Here is a 20722-nt window from a genome sequence, read left to right on the forward strand (position 1 = left end):
ATCTCTCAACGATTGGGCATTTCACACTCTAAGGTATGGCGGTCTCTGGAGTACAATAATCTGTATCCTCACCACAAACAAAAAGTGCATCATTTACACCCGGGAGATCCTGCCCTTCGCTTGGAGTTGTGCAACTACTAATCGGCAGTTACACAAATACATTTTATTTACTGATGAGGCACAGCTTACTCGAGATGTTGTGGACAATTTACATTACTAGCACGTATGGTCTGAAGTAAACCCACATGCAACAGCGCAACGCAATTTCCAGCAGCAATTTAGAATAAATGTGTGGTGTCGTATAATCAGCACATACTTTATTGAACCATTCATTTACCCAGAACGTGTAACTAGCGAAACGTATTAACAATTCCTTCAAGAAGAAATGCCCCCTTGCTCGAAGATGTTCCACTTGCCGCTACGCGATTGCAAATGTGTTTTCAAGATGACAGCGTGCCTCCACATTTCATAAATGCCATTACTACACATTTAAATGGACATTTTCCCCAGAAATGGACTGGTCGTGGTGCTCCACGTCTGTCGCCACCCAGGTCGCCCGATTTAACACCAATGGATTTTTGTGTATGGTGATGGAGTCAATACACGTGGAGCATTACCTGCTCACATTATGAATGCAACACACGAAATTAAGAACAACCCCGTGAAACTGAAACGAGCAACAAAATCTGTTCTTACACGTGCAACTAAATGTATTCAAGTCGGTGAAGCCATTTTTGAACAGTACTGTGAATCTGTTGTGAAATTGTATGTACACTGTGCAACTTCCGTAACACTGAGCTTTGTCTTTCCGGTTTAACATAAATTCACGAGTTTCAGTTAACTTTATTACCATCATTTTTTCCAAAATTAAATTCTCTACACCTTCTGTTGAAAACTTTGTGCAATTGTCTGGAATTTAAAAAAGAAATTGGGCCAAGTAGATAACAAATTAAAAATTTTATGAAATTACTTCTTTGCTTCTTTGGATGTTCTGGAAAACTACTGCAGATAAACGTCTGGGACATGTTTTATTAGATTCACCAGACCAATAACAACAAAATAAACGGAAATCGTGGTTTACTTTAACCTCGTACAGTATTGTGACGTCTTCATACTAACGAACTTGCTGAATTTCTGGCAAAATCTTTTACTAGCCGTAACTTCGTAACTAAACACTTGCGGGCCTATGTTTATATGAACTTTTTTCTTTAGTTTCACTTGGAGAGTAACATATTAACATATTTACATATCTTGGTGAATCACCCAGTATACAAGCTAACTTCTTTTTTTTCGAATTTGACATACGAAACTACAAATTGAGAAAGTTATTGACTGATCAGCTTATTAGCATTCAGGAAAACGTTCAGACATTTATGCAGTAGCTCCGCAGCTGCGTGCTGCCGCCACGATAGCACAGCGTATTCGATCAGAGGGTTAGCTGCGCCCTCTGCAATAAAAAACTGAGTAAACAGATCAACGATGAACTTGAACGAGTGTCACGGGACGCCCGCCCCGAAAACTGCAAGGAAGAATAACGAAAAAAAAAAGAAACATGGTCAGCGCGGCTGAACGTCAGGCGGGAGACCCGGCTGCGATTACTGGCCGGATCGGAATTTTTTTTCCGATCGGAGATTGGACGTTTTGTTGTCATCAGCATTTTATCATGATCGACACGCAAGTCACAGAAGTAGCTTCAAATAAAAATACTTGCATCAGGCGGCCGAACTCTCCGAAAGGGAACTTCCCGCCAGATATGCCATACGCACATTTCACTTCATGCTGTATTAAGATCATGGAATGGTGGTTGAAATATTGCAAAATTTCTACGAGTCAGTGCATTTATCTCACATATTTGTTATATTAATATTGTAAAAAGGCGTGGTAAAGGTGGTAAAGTGCCACGCAGGGGATCCAAAAGCGTCAGGTTAGATCCTCCTGTAGCCCTAGCATATGTCACTTATCGCTTCTTTCACCTCTGCCAATGTTTGTTGACGTGAAAAAAGCCGAGTTACACTATAACTGGCTGGAACATTAGGATTGATGACAACTTCATTTCGGTAAACTCTAGAATTGACAAAGGAGGGTCCAATCCAGTAAATAAAATGTGGGCAGGGGGCTCAAAAAAATGTTCAAATGTGTGTGAAATCTTACGGGACTTAACTGCTAAGGTCATCAGTCCCTAAGCTTACACACTACTTAACCTAAAGTATCCTAAAGACAAACACACACACACCCATGCCCGAGGAAGGACTTGAACCTCCGCCGGGACCAGCCGGGCGGAGGGCTCAACAGAGTACGAGGCAGGGGGGGGGGAGGGGGGGGGGGAGGGGGGGGGGAGGGACCCAAAAGAAACTGGACTCGGAGGACGCTGCCACTCATAGACGTAGTGCAGGGTTCTCACGCTAGATGGTGTTAGTAGAAACCTTCATGAAACAGCTGTGCAGACGGCGTCAGTGTAGAGCTGAACGTGGAAGTGTGGTATTGTGTTTCTCTGACTGCTGGCGGGTTACCTCTGCGAAGTCGTTATGGCAACTTTAAAAGAACAAAGAGTGTGTGTGAAATTTTGTTTCCTGCTTGAAAAAAACTGCAACGGAGACACACCAAATGTTTCAGAAAGCTTTCCAGGAGGACGCTATGAGCCGCACACAGGTTTTCGAGTGGTTTGGGCACTTTAAACGTGGTGAGATATGTGTTGAAGACCAAGCTCATTCTGGACGCCCTTCAGCATCACGAAATGAGAACACAGCCGGTCGGAGTGGCCGTGCGGTTCTAGGCGCTACAGTCTGGAGCCGAGCGACCACTACGGTCGCAGGTTCGAATCCTGCCTCGGGCATGGATGTGTGTGATGTCCTTAGGTTAGTTAGGTTTACTTAGTTCTAAGTTCTAGGCGACTGATGACCTCAGAAGTTAAGTCGCATAGTGCTCAGAGCCATTTGAAATGACAACATTGAAAAGGTCCGCCAAAAGATCTACCAAATTTCAGCAGAGACAGGAATCAGTTGGAGCCCGTGCCAGCGAATTTTGAGTGAGGATTTGCACATGAGACGTGTGGCTGCTAAATTTGTTCCGCGCCTTCTCACACAGGAGCAAAAAACCATCCGCATGAATGTGTGTCAGGACTTGAAAACAGAGATTGCACGTGATCCAAACTTCTTGAACAAAGTCATTACAGGGGTTGAGAGTTGGTGTTAGGGGTATGACCCAGAAAGCAAGCAAGCGTCAAGCCAGTGGAGGACTCACAACTCTCCCAGACCAAAAACATCAAGTGAGGTCAAATGTGAAGACGATAATCATTCTTCTAATAATTTCCGGGTATGCAGCCGGATCCCGTCGACATTCTGCCACGATATTTCGGCCCAGAGACGTCCGGCCATCATCAGGTGAGTACACAACTACTGAAGAGCCCAGGTGCAGTCGCGGTATTTATGCCGAATCTCGCGCATGCGAAATGTACTGGCATCCTACAGCGCATGCGTCAGGTGTTGACATGCGCGGCATAGCCGAGTTGTACGTGCTGCCCTCGGTGGTGAAAATAAAGGTTCATCTAGTCATTGGGTATCGAATGACACTGTCGATTCCGCTGTGATTGTATAATTTTCATAACAGGATTCCAATTTTTATCCAGCTGAAAGCCGTTGTCACGATTTATAAGATTATTGGCAAGACGTATTTCCACTGATTCCTTGATTACGGAATCCCAAAAACCGGAAACCGGGGCTAAAATTTTTGTTGCATTGTATTCCATTGAATGTCCCAAAGAAATACAGTGCTCTGCTACTGCCGATTTTGACGGTTGCCGCAGACGGGTGTATCTTTCATGTTCTATACATCGTTCATGGACAGTTCTTGTCGTCTGGCCAATATATGCAGCGCCACATTCACAGGGAATTTTGTAGACGCCTGCCTTCTTCAGTTGTAAGTCGTCTTTAACGGATCCAACCATGGCCCGGTTCTTTGCTGGTCGACGGAAGATAACCTTGATTTTATTTTTCTTCAGTAATCGGCCTATTTTCGACGACACATTCTTCAGTAGTTGTGTACTCACCTGATGATGGCCGGACGTCTCTGGGCCGAAATATCGTGGCAGAATGTCGACGGGATCCGGCTGCATACCCGGAAATTATTAGAAGAAGAAATACGCCGGGAAAATTTCAGAAGTCACGATAACATTGTCTTTTTTTGATGTTCGTGGAATTGTGCATCGGGTATTCGTACCCCCTGGCCAGACTGTTAACCACCACTTTTACTTGGATGTTTTAAGGCGTCTGCGAGAGGATGTGAGGAGGACACGCCGGGAACTTTGGCGATCGGGTGACTGGTTTCTGCACCACGACAACGCTCCAGCACACACGGCCTTACGAGTGACCCACTATTTGGCATCTCAGAGGTGGTCTGTCGCTCCCCACGCTCCGTGTTCGCCGGACCTAGCTCCGTGCGGCCTTTTCCTATTTTCACGAATGAAAAAAACGCTGAAAGGAGAGCGTTGTGACGATGTGGAGGCGGTAAAAAAAGCTTCGCAAAGGGCACTGGACAATATCAAACTTAAAGAGTTCCAAACATGCTTCCAACAGTGGGAAAAGAGACTTGACAAGTGCATCGCATGCAATGGAGAGTATTTTGAAGGTGACTGAAGTAATTTTGTAAAAAGGTTCATCAATAAATTTTTTATGACAACAATCCGCCGGTTTCTTTTGAGTCCCCCCTCGTATGTGTAGAAGACGCACAAAAACACTGCAACGAAATTAAAGGAACTTTCTTATCTACTCAACTGAATACAGTCGGAGACATGAACTCAAATATTTGACTTTGAAGCACGACGTTCTTACTGACCGAGCCATCTGGAACCTTTCACGAACACAAAGCTTCCATCTGCTTGTACTATGAATTATTCAGATCAGTCAATGCGCCGGGAAAACATGAAGATGCACAGCAAAATCAGTGTTTCCTCGAAGGCGTGGGGAATGTGGAACACGCAACGGGACGCCTGCTCAGTCTTTCCTCGTACGGTGCAATCGTGGGAGGAGCTCGTGGGGAATCACAGCGCCTACCGAGAAACAGGGTCGTGTCGGCCGGTAAGCGGAAGGGAAACCGCTCCCGCTTCCAGCGAGTCGTTGACGCCCCTCTATACCGCAGCGTGTGTCCTTGCCGGGAGAAGAGTGGTCCCATACCAACAGGTGAGAGTAGACCAGCGCGCAGGGGTTTTGGTGGTACCGCTACAGCTGACGTCACACGCTACGCGCAGGAGGACACACTTCCGATTTCTCCTGTGGGAACGAGCTTGGCTGGATATCGGTGGTTCGGCCTCGGAAGAGAACTGTTTGACGCGTAGTCGCTAGCGTATACGGCCTAGCAATGCAGTTCTGGAGTGCGACGCTTTGCTAACTCATGTGCAGACCCACAGGCTGGTGATCATGAGTCCACTAAAAGCATTTTGGTAAAAGCTTGTGTGTGTGTGTGTTTTACAGGGGGGGGGGGGAGGGGTAAACAACGAGGTGATCAGTGCCACTATACATTAGAATAAACGAATGTGGAGAAAATAGTTAAAAACGTATCACACATTGCGGCTTAAACCTACGCAACGACACTAATTCCCAACTCACTCACGCTGCCTCACACAGTCACCCTATCTGACAACCAGTAAGAGGACAGAGAGAGAATGAAAGGTGCTACACAAAGGGTTAAAACGACAGAAGAGCTAAAATAATAGGATACGGAAATGTGACTAGCCGTAACTTACAAAAAGTGGGTGAGCCAGTCAACCAGTTAATTAAGATCATTTCCCTAAAATCCTGGAAACAAACTGGACATAGTAGAAGCGTTTATATTTTTATGAACACAGGGTACCCCGGAAGGAGTGATCAACAGGGGTTTCACAAACGATTTTTCTAAGCAAAAAGGATACTTCATGGATACTCCGCAAATCATACTTAAGTACCTGGTAGAGTCTCCAATCGAACCACATTCTCAATAGTTCTTTTATTTCAGGCTCGAACAGTAGGCGGAGAAAACGAACACCTACATCTTTCCGTGCCTTCCTGTGTAGGTTGGCGCCAACAAAATATTTTCTCAATCGGGATAGAGAGATGCAGAGTGAAATTTTGTGAGAAGATTCAGCCGCAACGAAAGACGCCTTTGTTTTTTTAACGATGTCCTCCCTCCCCCCCCCCCCACTACAAAATCCAGTATCATTTAAGTGAAATGATTTTGCGATAAGGCAAAACGGGCTGCTCCTCTTTGAACTTCCTCGATGTAATCCCAGACCGTGCAGCAGTACTCCAAAAGAGGTCGGACAAGCGTAGTGTAGGCAGTCTCTTTAGTAGATCTGTTCCATCTTCTAAGCGTTCGGCCAATAAAATGCAATCTTTGGTTTGCTTTCCCCACATTTTCTATGTGGTCTTTCCAATTTAAATTTTCGTAACTGCAATTCCTAGGTATTTAGTTGAATTTAAGGCCTTTAGATGTGATTGATTTATCGTGTAACCTAAGTTCAACGTATTCCTTTTAGCACTCATTTGGATGAACTCATACTTTTCATTATTTAGTGCCAATTGCCAATTTTCGCACCATACAGGTATCTCTTCTAAATCGTTTTGCAATTTCTTTTCGTCTCCTGATGACTTGACTAGACGATTAACGACAGCATCATCTGCAAATAACCTAAGAAGGTTGCTCAGATTGTCTCCTAAATCGTTTATATAGATAATAGACAGCATATTAAAGGTGGCCTCTAAAATGCATACCTTAAGAGCTGTGAGCAATTTTTCGATACTGTGAAACAAATCTCTTCTACTGCCAACTCTTGGCTTTCCATATTGTGAGAGGAGATGCTATGAACCAAAACAAGGAAAAATTGCCTAGTAAACTTGAGCTCCAAAATGCCCATTTTGTAGAGGTATGAGCACTTCTTCAGGAGAAGAGTGTGCTTCACAAAAGCGAGGATGAACAGGTGATCCTAGCTACAAAGGTGTGCACTTACTCGTATACAGAATATATTTATTGGACATTTTTCCTTGTTCTGGTCCATACCACCACCTCTAAAAATATGGAAAACAAAGACCATGCAGTAGAAGAAATTTGTTTCACACTATCGAAGATGTGCTCAAATATCTTAAGCTATGGATTTTAGAGCCCAAATTTACTAGACTTTATTTACTTCGAATGATTCTTTTTCCAAAATACTGAGCATTCCTCTTGGGGCACCCTACATGGATTTCCAAAATTCAGAGCTAACTTTCGGAGTACAATGAAAATTAAGAATCTCGAAAATCGCAAGGAATTCTAGAAATTACGAGCTACGTTTAACAAGGGATTCTTTACCGTTGCTTGCGTTCTGACAGGTAACGTTCCAGACAGGTAAAGACCCACAGTCAGAGGCTGACAGTGCCTGCTTTCAACGACAAATCCAACGTGGTTCGTGAGTCCACAGGTGAAATCGGCACAGAGCAGGAAGCTGGGTAAGGCAAGACAGAAAGCGAAAGACTCACCACTTAAGAAAATAAACAGACAAGCACACGTAGGACTCGCTCTCTGAGGTTCCGTACAAACTTAGCCATATGTACACTGAAGAGCCAAAGAAACTAGTATACCAGCCTAATATCGTGTAGGGCCCCCGCGAGCACGCAGAAGTGCCGCAACACGGCGTGATGTGGACTCGACTAATGTCTGAAGTAGTGCTGGAGGGAACCGACACCATGAATCCTGTAAGGCTGTCCAAAATCCGTAAGGGTACGAGGGGGTCGAGTTCTCTTCTGAACGGCACGTTGCAAGGCAGGCTCAATAATGTTCATGTCTGTGGAGTTTGGTGGCCAGCAGAAGTTCCTGGAGCCACTCTGTAGCAATTCTGGACTTGAGAGGGTTTTCGCATTGTCCTGCTGGAATTGCTCAAGTCCGTCGGAATGCACAATGGACGTGAATGGATGCAGGTGATCAGACAAGATGCTTACATTCGTATCACCTGTCAGATTCGTATCTAGACGGATCATGGGTCCCATATAACTCCAATTGCACATTCCCTATAGCTTTGGTCGTGCGGTAGCGTTCTCGCTTCCCACGCCCGGGTTCCCGGGTTCGATTCCCGGCGGGGTCAGGGATTTTCTCTGCCTCGTGATGACTGGGTGTTGTGTGATGTCCTTAGGTTAGTTAGATTTAAGTAGTTCTAAGTTCTAGGGGACTGATGACCTTAGCTGTTAAGTCCCATAGTGCTCAGAGCCATTTGAACCATTTGAACCTCCCTTGGGCATGGGTGTGTGTGTGTTTGTCCTTAGGATAATTTAGGTTAAGTAGTGTGTAAGCTTAGGGACTGATGACCTTAGCAGTTAAGTCCCATCAGATTTCACACACATTTGAACATTTTGATCCTCTTCAGTCATCGTTGGCCCGTTCTTGCAGGATCTTTTTCCTGCCGCAGCGATGTCGGAGATTTGATGTTTTACTGGGATTTCTGATATTCACGGTACACTCGTGAAATGGTCGTACGGGAAAATCCCCACTTCATCAGTACCTCGGTGATGCTGTGTCCCATTGGGGGCGAGTCACCTAGCGTTACCACTGAAAACACCTCACAAACCACAACAAACACGTAATATAAAATTCCGTAGACCGAAAGTGAGGAGAGGGGCTGGTTAATACAAACCACTGAGAAATGCACGGAAGTCTGATTTTCAACACATATTTATGTTTTTTTTTTAATGGAAACCTGTTCTTATTTTTAGGACAACTGAAAATATAAAGAAATACTTAATCAATGCCGTTTGTTACATTTTAAGATGTTAAATGAACTACTGGATACAACATTTTTGTAGGTAGCGTTAACCTGCTACTCTATTCTAGAACCGCACTGACTCACAAAACTAAATTCATGAGCCCCCCCCACTCAGTTTCATGATTTTTTTCATTACTTTCATGACCACCTGTTAATTTTCATAACTTTTTCATGGTTTTCATGACTGGTAGGCATCATGAAAACAGACAGACGCACAAGAAACGGAAGAACATATAATTTTTGTGTGATATAATAACAAATTAACAATTTTTGGGGTTTTCCCATTTAGTTGTACTGTGAAACCTTGGTTCTTGCCAAATTTCATGATTCTAAGTCAACGGTAAGTACCCTAAAAGTTTTGATGAGTGAGTTTGCGGGTATCATAATAAGTGACAAACTGGCTTTATCTTTTGATTGTATTAACTTAGAAGCTTAATTATTTTTACACAGTGAAGCGATGTTAAACCTCAGTATTTGACAGCTTGATACTTCCAACTGTTCCTGTGAAAATTAGGATCTTAAAAGACAGACAGGCGGACAACGGTCCTATAAGGGTTTTGTTTTTACGGATTGAGGTACGTAACCTTAAAAAAAAGTATAGCTGGTTTCCCCCAGGTAGACGGGAACGACAGAAAAAAAAAATCAGCATCCTCCTAATTTGCTCTTTCACATGCCCATAGTTTGCAGAGCAGTCTTTACAATCGTCATGATAAGTACTGATAATGACGAGTGGAGAATTCAATTTTATTTTGCGTCAAATTTGTGAGAGTTTGGTGCTACCACGGTTCCTAAATCAGTTGCATGACGCATGTACGTAGGGACTACAAAAAGATAAGTGATGCATGTCGCCACACGCTAGGTCCATCGCCAACAAGAGTGGCGCATTGTCAGAAGAGAGCACAGTCCCTAATTTCCTGCAGAGAGATTTCTGCTGCGGCACGGATGACAGCTGCTTCACAGTGTGGGATTCGAATGGCACGGCAACTAGAAACGTCACTCCAAAATTAAAGTACGAGGGACAGTACGGTTCTTGTGGGCGAAATTGCAGTTGTAATGTCGCGTCCAGCCGTAGTTGGGTGGTGCCAAGGATATGACCAAGGTCGCACAGACGTCGCTTACGCAAGTCAGGAAGTTAGGCGATGGACATCGACGGCAGACGACAATGCCATATTGCCACGCCTTTGTTGTTAAGAAGGAACAACCCATCGTTCTTCTTAACAGCAGAACCACTGTAGTATCGTATTTATCCGCCGATACCAGGCGGCGACTTTCAACTGAAACGTCCTCCCCTGCACCGGAATTACATAACGTGTGTACGAGTACAGGCTGTGACGCAGTAACCACAATGTATGAAGGTTTAGGTGTGGCAGTGATTCGTGCACTGGTAGCCAAAGCGCTTAAGGCGACTGCTCGCGTTAAGCGGAAAATCCGGGCTCGGGTTCCGGTCCGACACAAATTTTCATTGTCAGCATTCCCTTATACAGCTGATGGTTGACCATATTCGAAACGGCGAATAAATTTCGTCTAACAGACGACAGTGCCCAGGCAGCCGAGAAAGGAAAGAGATTTTCCAACCATGGGGACGTTCACATAGTAATTGTCGAATGGCTTCGTGACTAGGCGCGGATTTCTGTTGCTGAGGAAGTGAAAGATTGGTCGAACGTTTCGACCGTTGTTAGAGATACTTGTTGACTAATTTGAAAGATAACGTTATGAATCTGTGTCACTTTGAAGTGTAACATAGCACTCAATAACAGCTACCTGGTCTGCCATAATAACGTGTAACTTACTTCCCGAAGTCCCCTGATACTTCTCAAATTTTCGGACGAATAGTTTTCAAATGTTGTATTTCCTTGAACTGCAATTTTTTGGACTTCAAGCTGAAGCGCCGTCCTATGTATTGATGTACACAAATTATTATTATTATTATTATTATTATTATTACTATAATTACATGAAAACATGATGTATATCGTTATGTTACAACATTTATATATATTTTTCTTAAGCAAGCAAAGCTGCCATCTATCCGAAGATTGGTTGGAACACAACAGTGCTTCAATAGACATGGTCCTGTTCGAGATGCTATCGGTTGTCTTCCTTCGACCTTTAAACTGGTCACCCAGCCAATTATTTACGGGTAACCTAAAATTTAATGTGGATTCCGAACCACGGTACAACTAGGCCTTGTTAACATTAACAAACATTGCCAATACTGACAGTTGTGAAACGTTACAGACGAAAGTCTTAATACTGACTGGATATAGAACAGGAGACCTCTGGATCCATAGACTGACACATCCTGTTAAGGTAATTATTATTATTAGACACACTGGTATCTGTGGCATGTTAAAAGTGCAGATGACGGTTAGTTATGTAAGACGAGGGGGGTGAGACAGTAACAACGAAGTGGCGACCCGTACGCCCTCCCCCCCCCCCCCACCCCGTTCCTCCCGCCCCCCTCCCTTCGAATCCAGGATCCGCGTCTGCTGTTACCTGAGGCACGACGCACTGCTTACGTGTTTGGAGTGGCAGTTTCATTAACTCTAGTCCTGAAGGGAAGGTCACACAACGCAGTCTCAGCGTTCATGTCATGAAAGACGGTCACGAGATTCACTCTTTCTTCACCCAATAAATGGCTTACAACTTCCTGGCAGACTGAAAGAGTCTACCGTATTGGTCCTCGAACTCGACCCTTGCGTTTCGCAACACTAATACGGACTAGTCTATCCAGGCACGAATCCCTCACTCCTACTCGCTTTATAATCACTTCCCAGTTTCATCAAGACTTCGAATTACATCAGCGTGAGCTCGTATCATGTTTTAGGAACCACCGCATTTGCCACTTTCCCGCATATTTTCTTTCTACCGTTGGCATCCAGATTCACCCTTTACACCGAACCAAAATTCACTGAATCCGACGCTCCACATGTCACTGGAGTCTGGCGCAGAGATTGGTGGGTGTCGCGGGAAGGCTTCCGGGGTTGAGCAGGGTCTGAGGGGAGAAAATGGATGCTTGAAGCAGAAGACAGGTACGAAAAAATTAGCACTCGAGGAGCGAATTGATTGCTTTTCCCCTTTAGTACAACCTCTGCGATGCAGAAGTATTCGCACGCACCTTCAAACATATTAGTTCAAAAAATGTTCAAATGTGTGTGAAATCTTATGGGACTTAACTGCTAAGGTCATCAGTCCCTAAGCTTACACACTACTTAACCTAAATTATCCTAAGGACACACACACGCCCATGCCCGAGGGGAGGACTCGAACCTCCGTCGGGACCAGCCGCACAGTCCATGACTGCAGCGCCATAGACCGCTCGGCTAATCCCGCGTGGCATATTAATTAGTCACACACTTTTAATATCCGCGGATGCTGCGTGATCTGGCATCTTGCTACATAACGTACGGACGTTTCCGTGTCGTAGAAGCTGTACAAAAGGGGAAGTGCAACGAATTCGCTCTTCCAGTGCTCATGTCTTCGTACCGGTCTTCTAGCATCCATTTTCTCCCCTCAGACCCTGCTCAACCCTGGAAGCCCGTGTGTCGCGTTCCCGTGACACCCACCAACCTCTCCAACAGACTGACGTGATATGTGGAGCATCGGATTCAGTGAATTTTGGTTCCGTATGAAGAGTGATTCTGGATGCCAACGGTATAAAGAAAATACGCGGGAATGTGACAACTGCGGCCTCGCTGAACTGTACACGCTGTTCAATTCTGTAGGAAGCTGTGAGTCTCTCTACAATTATTAGCTTCCACACCTCCTTCTAACACCCAATTCAGTGCAAGATCCGCTCGCAAAATTCGGTGAATGGTCTCAGAAAATAAACAAGAACTACAAACAAAATACTCTTACTGCTTTTGAAGCAATTACCATAAGCTGCAACACACTTCTGACATCAGTTGTAAAACTATTGGCGACTGTCAGCTAACGCTTTTTGTGGAATTTCACGAAGCTCCATGGTTACGTGTTGTTGAATATTTGCAACTCCTCCGACGTGTAATCCCTTCAGGGCTACTTGAAGGCGGGGGAAACGAAAACAAATCTGCCGGCGCCAAATCCAGAGAATAAAGAGGGTGTTTGCCGGCCGGGGTGGCCGAGCGGTTCTAGGCGCTACAGTCTGGAATCGCGCGCCCACTACGGTCGCAGGTTCGAATCATGCCTCGGGCATGGATCTGTGTGATGTCCTTAGGTTAGTTAGGTTTAAGTAATTCTTAGTTCTAGGGGACTGATGACCTCAGAAGTTAAGTCCCATAGTGCTAAGAGCCATTTGAGCCAAAGAGGGTGTTGAAGAACAGTTACCTTGCGTTGAGCGAGTAAGTTGAGCGCATATGAAACTTCCTGGCAGATTAAAACTGTGTGCCCGACCGAAACTCTAACTCGGGATCTTTGCCTTTCGCGGGCAAGTGTTCTACCATCTGAGCTACAGAAGCACGACTCACGCCTGGTCCTCACAGCTTTACTTCTGCCAGTATCTCGTCTCCTACCTTCCAAACTTTACAGTAGCTCTCCTGCGAAACTTGCAGAGCTAGCACTCCTGAAAGAAAGGCTACTGCGTAGACATGGCTTAGCCACAGCCTGGGGGAGTTCGAGTCTCGGTCGGGCACACAGTTTTAATCTGCCAGGAAGTTTCATATCAGCGCACACTCCGCTGCAGAGTGAAATTCTCATTCAAGTTGAGCACAGTGTGCGGATGGGTGTTGTCGCGGAGTAAATTCCGCTGTCCGCTCGGTTACAGTTCTGGCCGAACACGCCGGGTGTGTTGCAGCAGCCGTTTCAAGCTCCATCGTTAGTTTCTGCGTTGACACTTCGACATTGGTGTAGAAATTAACGATTGATCAAGCCCTTCGTCGTCTTAGTCCTGGATTTTGTCTGCAGGACTTTCTTTTGGGATGCGAAGAAGACGATGAACACCATGCCATCTCCAGATCGTGCCAGATTTCCTGCCCTGTAATTGTGGTTTCCAAAAACTGCGGGTTCCGGTCAGACATGTCGATCAAACGAAGCCTCCAGAGTTTGCTTCTGCTCGTCTGTCAGCGTGAGGAGTACAAATCGGACACAAATATTCCGCTTCCTCAAATTTTCTTGAAAAATGTGATCACACTGTCCGTGCTTGTCTTAAACTATTCTACTATCATTATCAAAGACATAAGACGGTCACCTGCAAACATCCGTCGCCCTCGTCCGTTATTGCCTGGAATTGCGCGTCTTGGCGGACAATTCGAAAGCGGCTCATCCTCGACAGCTTCCATTCTTATCTAAGGCATTTAAACCACTCAAAGCACACACTTTTTACTCATTGCTTCGATGCGGTACACTTACACTAAAATTCCCTGATTCTCCGTTTTCCCTAACTTGAAGTAGAGCTTCATGTTAACGTGTTGCTCCGTTTTGCGCTCCATTTGCCAATGACACGAATTCTCACACCGCCTCCGTTAGATTGGTCACAGCGTGGACCACTGCTTCACTTCGATGATTTCTACGACATGGGGCATCTGTTGATGTGTCTCTCAAATCGGGGCCGTTTCTAACATCACTGAATCTTTCAGACGTAATATACTCTTTGCAGGACATTCACAACTGTTGCTAAAATGTTTCGTGATGAATAAGCCCGCACCAGTTGTACCTGACTAATCCTTAATTTGGATAAAACAGTACACACGACCCAGGTTTCAGGACTAAATCCTATTTTCAGGCGCTACAATAATCAACGAGAACTAAGAGGGATTCTTCATAAATTAACGTTAAAAGGACCTATAAAATGTGAATATCAGGTTATACCTTGATCGCGTACGAAAAATTCTTGCCACATTAATGCAAGAAACACAGCAAATTTATCAAGCAGCATGCGAGATCCCTTGCAGATGAGGTATGAGAAGGTCCTCTGGGCCAACCACTACACACCGACTAAACGAGGCCTAACCGAAAAAACATCAATGTAACAACAAATAGACACACATTTCCAGCGTATGAACCAACAGCGAAAGACTAAAGATGTGGCGTGAGCTTAAGAGGTTAAAATGAAGGGATATAAGCCTTAGAATGCCAATTTGTGAACCTCAAAAGCAGCTTACCACATTCAGTGCCCAGCCAACCGCAGATCGTGGAAGCCCAGCAAGACCGATCAACAAACAGTTGTGCGAACCACAGCGAGGCTCCTGCGTACACACATACGTCAGAGAATGGCCGCCACCGGAACTGACACCGAGGGCAGGACGGATCACCGAAGAAATCGTAGCTAACAACACGGTGGCATCCCCAAGTTTCCTATCAAACGCCGTCCGCTATCAGTAGTACTAATAACGTCTTACTTATGCATGGCAGTAGCTAAGATAGGCCTACCACAGAGCAAACAATGAAACTAATCCTTCCAATGTCAACAAATAAAAATAATTAAAAGGCAAAATGAAAGTCAAGAAATAAAATTAATAAATCCGGAGTACAAATTATAAAATTAAGAAAATCATAATCTAAAATATAAAAGTTGCCAAACCGACGTACCAGAAATAAAACATAGTGGGAGATACACAGAATACGTCATTTTAAGAACGCAAGGCTGACGAATATGTGTCCACAGGAGTTTCACTGTGGTTCGCGCGGCAATCTGTTGACCGCGATGTGCGGCGGGCTGGCCTCTTTTATGGTGAGCTACCTTTGAGGTTCACAAATTGGCATCCTACGGATTTCTTAGGCCCATGCCACATCTCTAGTCGTTTGCAGTTGGTTGACAGGTTTCATTAAGCTGGCAATGTGTGCTTGCTTGTTGTACGACTTCCTCGTACGCAGTCAAGGTATAGGCTGACGTTGACACCTTTATAGGCCCTTTTAATGTTAATTAAGTTCATGAAGAACCCATCTTAGTTTTCCTTGTTTACTGCAGCGGGGATTTACATCTTGAAACCAGGGTCGCGTGTACAATTTCAGCCCGCATCTCGTGGTCGTGCGGTAGCGTTCTCGCTTCCCACGCCCGGGTTCCCGGGTTCGATTCCCGGCGGGGTCAGGGATTTTCTCTGCCTCGTGATGGCTGGGTGTTGTGTGCTGTCCTTAGGTTAGTTAGGTTTAAGTAGTTCTAAGTTCTAGGGGACTGCTGACCGTAGATGTTAAGTCCCATAGTGCTCAGAGCCATTTGAACCATTTTTTTTTGTACAATTTCATACAAATAAAGGATTAGTCAGTACAACTGACGCGGATTTTTTCATCACGAAAAATTTTCAGAAGAACCTTGTATATCTTGTTACCCCAGGATGTGTTCTATCAACTTGTTCCTTTCTTTAATCAAGTTGTCACAGAACTCATTTCTCCCCGATTCGATTCAGACCCTCTACATTAGTTACCCGATCTATCTACTTGACTTTCAGCATACATCTCTAACATCACATTTCAAAATCTTACATTCTTTTCTCATTTATCATCCACCCGTCGCTTCGATACAAGGATGCATTCCAACAGATATTTTGAGAAATTACTTCATAAAACTTCATTTAAATCAGATGTTAACATATCTCTCTTCCTGCTGTTGACAGCCTACGTATTATATTCGAGTATCACCAGTTAATTAGGTGATCAAATAGCAAAACTTGCAAATTAGTTACGGCTATTCCCCCTTACTTACGTATATGAATTCGATTACAGCCCATTAACCTCGTTTTTTTTTTTCGTTGATATTCTTTGCGAGACACTACATGGGTTTGACAAAATATGGAAACATCGCAAGAAACGCATGCTTGAACGTAAATGCAGATGCCAGTCAAGCCTACAGGTTGCGCTGTTGCATTAGACCACGCATGTGGACGGAGATAGGAGCCGGAGTGGTTAGCACACTGGACTCGCTTTCGGGAGGACGGTGATTCAAACACGAGAACAGTCATCTTGATTTAGATTTTCCGTGATTTCCCTAAAGAGCTTCAGACAAATGCCGGGATGGTTCCTTTGAAAGGACACGCCGACTCTCTTCCCTATCCTTCCCTAATCCGAGGGGAATGATGACCTCGCTGTTTCGTCCCCTCCCCCGAATCAATCAACCAACCAACCAACCAGCCGCATGTGGAATGTCCTCAAAACGTTACACGTGTCAGTCAGATCAGAACAGTGTTTTGTGTAGATGTGAGTGCATTACTCGTATGTCGGAGCTAAGTGAATTCGATCCTGGACAAATTGTTGTTCTTGTATAGTGGGTGCCTCCGTAACCAAGGGAGCCGAACTGCTTGGTGTTTCAAGAGGCACCGTATCGAAGATTTTCATACAGAGAAAGCGGAAAAACACCACCCAATAAGTCAAAACGCGTACGAAGGCGTTTGTTGAATGATCGTGACGGACGATCACTGAAGAGAGCTGTGGCGAAAAATAAGAGGTCAACCGCTGCAGAAGTCACTGCGGAGCTGAATGTCGCAGTCGCGAACTGTCTTGCACCAAAGCAACACGAAGGTAGCTCCATAAGCAGGGAATTCCAGGGTGAGCTGGAATCCCAAAACCACTCATCACTAATTCAAGTGTCCGTAACAGGAAAACGCGATGCCGAAGTCACAAAAAGTGGACTGCGGTGCAAAGCCCACATCCGGCAGGTTTACGACTGGCGTAAGTCGTTCCAAGTCTACGATGCAGAGTTCTTACTGCCAAGAGTGGAACATGATGGGCGTTCGGTGTTGATTTGGACAGCCGTGTCGTGGTATTCCACGGGCCCATTGCTATTCTGCAGGGTCACATTCTTCCCAAGGATTATGTTATCAGTTTGGCTGATCAGGGCTAGCCCATGATACAATATTTGTTCCCTGATGATGATGGTGTTTTCCTGGACGTCTGGGCCCCTGTTAACACAGCTCGCTTCGGCCAGGACGGGTTTTGTGAGTGCGGGGATAAATATTGTCACATTTCTCCTGACCGCCACAGCCACCAAATCTCAATATTATTATTAAGCCCTTCATCATTTGGACTTGTTGCTCATGCATTTACTGTGACCGGCCACTGTGGCCGAGCGCTTCTAGGCGCTTGTCCGGAACCGCGCTGCTGTTACGGTCGCAGGTTCGAATCCTGCCTCGAGCATGGATGTGTGTGATGTCCTTAGGTTAGTTAGGTTTAAGTAGTTGTAAGTCTAGGGGACTGATGACCTCAGATGTTAAGTCCCATAGTGCCATTTGAACATTTGCTGTGTCTGCAGTTAAAATTATTGCACATAAGGTCCGCCTGTTATGCAAAACACTGTTTTTCATGTGACCCATTTGAGAGCATCTGAACCCCGACAGGGATAGGTTAAAATGGCTCTGTGCACTAAGGGACTTAACATCTGAGGTCATCAGTCCTCTAGAACTTAGGTTAATTAGGTTAAAGTAGTTCTAAGGACATCACACACATTCATGCCCGGGGCAGGATTCACCCTGCGACCATAGCGATCGCGCGGTTCCTGACCGACAGGGATAGGACAGACAAAAACAACGTCTACACGGGGTTTGGCGAAGTGTACGTTACAAAATTCTACAAAACATGTGTGGTAATTGTGTATTTCTGAATAACTCATGAGAACGCAAAAAAAGGAGCTGCCAAAACAAAACGTAAGTAGTAGCAAATATCTGCTCATAACATCTCCACACATCAAAATTGCGTTTAAACGTAAAGACGTGTATTAACTTGGTAACGAAATTCACATTACCATCGTTTGGTTGCGGTCCATGATAATGTTCAAATAATCCTGCTTAAGAGTAAATGTAAAATTAAGGTAATGGCAGAAGCAAACAAAAACTTTTCTTTAGACCTAACTTTCGCAGGTCAGTGTTCTGGTAAAATATGTTCACATTTCACAGATTTGAGTAAAGAAAACCGATTGATGATGGCACAGAGGTGCTGAAACATGTTTGTGTCACACGAAAAAAATGTTTTGCATAACAGCTGCACCTTACATCCAATATTTGTTGAACCTTTGTGACCTAATTTGGAGAGAAGCTGGCGTGATCGATATTCACCTCCATAAGCGTTTTCTGAATTTGTCGCTGATTTGGAAAATAGGAAATTTGTGGTAAGGTCTTATGGGACGAAACTGCTGAGGTAATTGGTCCCTAAGCCTACACACTACGTAATCTAATTTAAACTAACTTACGCTAAGGACAACACACCCATGGCCGAGGGAGGACTCGAACCTCCGACGGGGAGAGCAGCGCGAACCGTGACAAGACGCCTGAGACCGCACGGCTACCCCGCGCAGCCCCTCTTTCGCAGATTCCCTTGAAAGCCATAGAGAATCTGTAATTATCCATTCCGATAAGGCTAGAACCTGTTTTGAATGCCAATGTTTCTCCTACGCCGTATTAGGCATGGTAATGTGTTGCGTTTCCCATGTTTCCATAGTTTTGTCCACCTCCTGTAACTTCAATCACATCGGCAAACCCGTAAGATTATATTTCCTCTCCTTGCAGTTTGATTCCTTTCTCAAAGTTCTCTATACTGTTAACTCAATATCATACATACTTCAGGATTAATACAATGCCCCCTTAGTAGAATGGTCGGTCACAGTGGCACAGTATTGTGCCAAGGTAACAGAGCGATATGTTCAACTTTTCCGATTTCACTTTCATAAACTACAATAAACGATCGTCTGTGACGAAAATCCTCTGTGTACCGCGTGCACTGATGTATTTGTTTGTGATTACACCCCAGAAGTTGCTGAATGGTATACATTATCCGTATCCCTGATGAACCATACTCGTCTATTGATGACGTGGTCGGACGTAAAGCAACTGCCGCGTTGGAAAGAAAATTTCTGCCTTTAGTCACAAGAAGCTTTATTTTGAACTACACGCAGTAACGTGTAGCTTCGTCGCCTAATTTTAAGATAGGATATTGCGGTGCTGAGTTATTCGGAATTACGAAGCAAAGTTCCTTCGGAGATTAATGCATGCGCTGTGGCGACTACAGCCGTTATGAAATACAAGAGATGTATTCAGAATTGTGAATGCTGATGACAATGAAAATGTTTATCATATGGCTATCAGTTCACGACCTTCGGCCAAACCCAAACTTCTATATATCGTCAACCACGCGTCCACAACCTGTAGTCGTACATCCATTATACACACTACTGGCCATTAAAACTGCTACACCACGAAGATGCCGTGCTACAGACGCGAAATTTAACCGACAGGAAGAAGATGCTGTAATATGCAAATGATTAGTTTTTCAGAGCATTCACACAATGTTGGTGCCGGCGGCGACACCTGCAACGTAGTGACATGAGGAAAGTTTCTAACCGATTTCTCATACACAAACAGCAGTTGACCGGCGTTGCCTGGTGAAACGTTGTTGTGATGCCTCGTGTAAGGAGAAATGCGTACCATCGCGTTTTCGACTTTGATAAAGGTCGGATTGTAGCCTATCGCGATTGCGGTTTATCGTATCCGGACATTGCTGCTCGCGTTGGTCGAGATCCAATAACTGTTAGCAGAATATGGAATTGGTGGGTTCAGGAGGGTAATACGGAACGCCGTGCTGGATGCAAACGGCCTCGTATCACTAGCAGTGGAGATAACAGGCATCTTATCCGCATGGCTGTAACGGATCGTGCAGCCACGTATCGATCCCTGAGTCAACAGATGGGGACGTTTGCAAGACAACAACCATCTGCACGGACAGTTCGACGACGTTTGCAGCAGCATGGACTATCAGATCGGAGACCATGGCTACAGTTACCCTTGACGCTGGATCACAGACAGGAGCGCCTGCGATGGTGTACTCAACGACGAACCTGGGTGCACGAATGGCAAAACGTCATTTTTTTCGGATGTATCCAGGTTCTGTTTACAGCATCATGGTGGTCGCATACGTGTTTGGCGACATCGCGGGGAACGCACATTGGAAGCGTGTATTCGTCATCGCCATACTGGCGTATCACCCGGCGTGATGGTATGGGGTGCCATTGGTTACACGTCTCGGTCACCTCTTGTTCGGAATGACGGCACTTTGAACAGTGGACGT

Source organism: Schistocerca americana, chromosome 6 (assembly GCF_021461395.2).
Source record: "Schistocerca americana isolate TAMUIC-IGC-003095 chromosome 6, iqSchAmer2.1, whole genome shotgun sequence".
Lineage (NCBI taxonomy): Eukaryota > Metazoa > Arthropoda > Insecta > Orthoptera > Acrididae > Schistocerca > Schistocerca americana.